At 49.4% G+C, this 3214-nt stretch overlaps 1 protein-coding gene across 1 annotated transcript in view; it reads right to left on the reverse strand.

Moving 5' to 3' along the window:
- The window catches only part of DYNC1I1 (dynein cytoplasmic 1 intermediate chain 1), a 314035-nt gene extending 311476 nt beyond the window's left edge, over positions 1–2559 (reverse strand). The window contains exon 1 of the mRNA XM_019662070.1: positions 1493–2559. The gene's annotated coding sequence lies outside the window, so the exon portion shown is untranslated. The remainder of the gene's footprint in view (positions 1–1492) is intronic.
- Between the last annotated feature and the right edge of the window lie 655 nt (positions 2560–3214).

Below are 3214 nucleotides of genomic sequence, written 5' to 3' on the forward strand. Positions count from 1 at the left end.
CTGACCATATCCCTAATGGCGATTATACCTAATGACGTAGATCTTTAACACCAAAAGAGTTCAGGGCATGTTTTCAGTAGGAGAGGACAGGCTAGGTGGGGGGAGGGGCTGAGCCATCTTTCTACTCTAGGGCACTGGGCAGCAGAAGCTGCAGTATCCTAGGTCCAAGGGGAGAGGAAGTAGGTAAATCTGTGCCTGAGGCCAGAGACAAGGAAGAAAAAGAGATGTTCTGGTCCCAAAACTGGGCCCGGAGCTGGACAGGCTGGGAAAAACCTGCATTGGGTCCAAACATCCCAACCAACGATGGTGCTAGAAGATTTTTAAGAGATATGGCTCCTGGAGCACTGGATCCTCAGACCTTAATAAATTTGGGAGAGTTGGTTTCTATGAAGAGAAGATTTGATAACTTAGTGGTAGGAGTGTCTGGCTTTATTTTATTGAGAAATATGGTCAGAAGAGCAGGGTTTGGGCTCTTTTTTCCCACACCAAAACTTTCAGGGAAAATTTGGCATTTTAAATAATCCGAGAAAGTATTCATCCCATTCCCACTAGTACCCTCAGGATGCAACTTGCACTGAAAGCTCCATTTCAAATATACTAACACTGATTATCACCTTTCTCTATAATTTCCACAACAAAAATAGGTACATAGACAGTCACCCATGTCTGTGCTAAATATGAGCCCTACGATGTCTTCTGCAGTTACAGATGCTTTACTATTAGCTGCGATTTCCACTAATCTGAAATATTTGGAAGCAATTTTTCATAACCTTGAACTACAAGAAGTCTAGCATGCCCACTTGAAATGCATTCCAGGCAAGAAAATGGCTGGCTACTTTTTCCTGTCCCCTCACCTAGATGTAGGAGAGGACAGGATAACGATTGTATTCCATCTTCGACATTTCTGTAGAGTCTCTGGTTTCCTAAGTAATTTCCTGTCCTGATCCTGGGTTTCGGTTTAACCTTATTAGCAGAGGTACAAGTCATGAGACTCTAGCACACTCAGTTCCCATCAGTGCTGCCAGGATCACAGCCCTTATGATGACGACGCACAGATTTATAAGGCCAGAGCGATTTTCGGGAGTGGGAGTCGGGGAAGGAGAGCCACGCAGCCGGTAAGGTGTTTACGAAAACACATCCCCCACCCACACTTTTCTGCAGCCTTGAGAGAAACTGGCATCTTCCTGCGTGAGTGTTAATTAATGCCCTGCTGGAAGTGCATTCGCTCCCTCCAACTTGGCGGGTAGCAACAGCATCTAAGAGCTTTGCAGACAGCTGAGAATGTAATCAAACAGCATCCCTTCCCTCTCCCTCTGCAGCTCCCTCCTTTCAGGGCCGTCAGCTGGTGGCCCAGAGGGGTGGCGAATTTCACCGCCCCTGGCCTTCTGCTCCCCAAGGAAAGACCGAGGCGGGGCTCACTGGGACGCCCCTCCCCGCCCACAAGGTGGAAGACAAGGTGAAGACACCACGACCCCTCCTCCTCTGCACTCACCTCGCGGCTCTGCCGGGAGAACTGCAGCAGGGGACTGCCGCTGGGGGGCTCTGGCCACCTTAGGGCGCAGCGGAGCACGCAGGATCCCGGGCGGGGGCCGAGGCAAGGGTCCGGCTGCGGCTGCAGGGGCCGAACTACTGTAGGGGAGGGGCGCCGAAGCGGCGGCACCCCCCGTTCTCTTTACCTGGACGCGCTCGGCGACGGCGAGTCTGGGCTCCCCGAGCGCGGCGGCGACGGTGGCTCCCGGGCGGCGGCGGCGCTCCAGCGGCTCCGGAGGGCGGCGGGCGCGGCGCGCGCAGGATGTGCTGTCTCACGCTGCGCCGGCCGCTCGGCTCGCGTCCTCTGGGAGCCGGCACTTCCTCTCTCTCCCCGAGCCTGACACTGACAGCTCCCCGGAGCACCCAGTCTGCGGGGCTGGCCCCGCCCCCGGCCCACGCCCTCCACGCCCCGCGCCCCGCGCCCCTCCCGCGGGAGTGTCCTGCGCTCCCCCTCCACCCTCCGGTCTCTCCAGGAGGGAGTGGCGCTGGTCCAGGAGCTGGAGGAGAGCGGGCTACCTGCGGAGGTCAATCCGTCCATCCCGATGCAATCGGCAAGGACTCACACCTAAGTTGCTACCAACAAGAGCTTCAGTGTTTGGGGAGCTCCTGCTGACATGCCAACATTAAACAACTTTCACTCCCAGACAACTATTGTACTTTAAGGTTATTTAAATAGAACTGGTAAGCTCAGATCTATCTGCTACACACAAAGATGTATAGGTCTGATTTATCCCTATTTTCGCCCAGAACACAAAATTACGTATAGCTTGTCTCCACTACATTGTTTCTTTAGAGTCCAAGCTTTTAAAACCCTGGGTAACCATTCTTGGACTGCCCCCCAAAGCTTGCCATAACTGCTAAGTTTTAAGGCCTAGACATGGAGTTTGGAGTTCTAATCAACCCAGGTTTGGTACCGTTTTATAGGTAAGCTTTTCATCATGTTTCTTGAGTATCTGTGTAATAAATACTAAATGGAACTTTAAGGGAATATAATCAATTGGAAGGGTCAATGAGAGGAGCTAGGGCTTGTGGAAATTCTCACACTCTAGTAATGGTGAGAACCCTACAGGAAGAACTCTACAATAAGGCTCTGTGTTTCTAACTTCCCCCTGACTCAACTTCTGTTTTCCCTTATATAAATACCCTTGCATCTTGGTTAGGCCAGGGTGTGCACGTGGCTTGCCATGTCTGCATGCACTGGATTGCAACCCTTTCTTCTTCCTGGAATAAATCCTTTTTTGGTAATGAAACATGTAGCTGATGTTGTTTTCAGTTGACATGCTTGGTCATTCTACACATTAGAATGAAAGTAGAGGGCAAGGACTGTATCTTATTCACTCCTGTATCCCCAATACCTACAACAGTGTTTGATGCACAATAGGTGCTCAATAAATATGTATGAATCTATTTAATCAGCAAGTACTACAGTAATTTCAAAATAAATCTAGTTCTGGTTATAAATACAATATCATACTTATCTATAAAGTGGCCATCTCTGTTCCAATTTTGCCTACCTGGCAAATTATCGTGACCATAAATATGGCTAACAAAGAGGTGAAATATCTTTAAATAGAAAGAATTCAAGATATTCCAGAAGAAAAATTCTATGAAACAAATACTTGCCTCTGTGATATACTGGATACTTAATACAGTCATGTACTGCTTAATAATGGAGATACGTTAT

Source organism: Hipposideros armiger, unplaced genomic scaffold (assembly GCF_001890085.2).
Source record: "Hipposideros armiger isolate ML-2016 unplaced genomic scaffold, ASM189008v1 scaffold_365, whole genome shotgun sequence".
In the NCBI taxonomy this organism is placed as follows: Eukaryota; Metazoa; Chordata; class Mammalia; order Chiroptera; family Hipposideridae; genus Hipposideros; species Hipposideros armiger.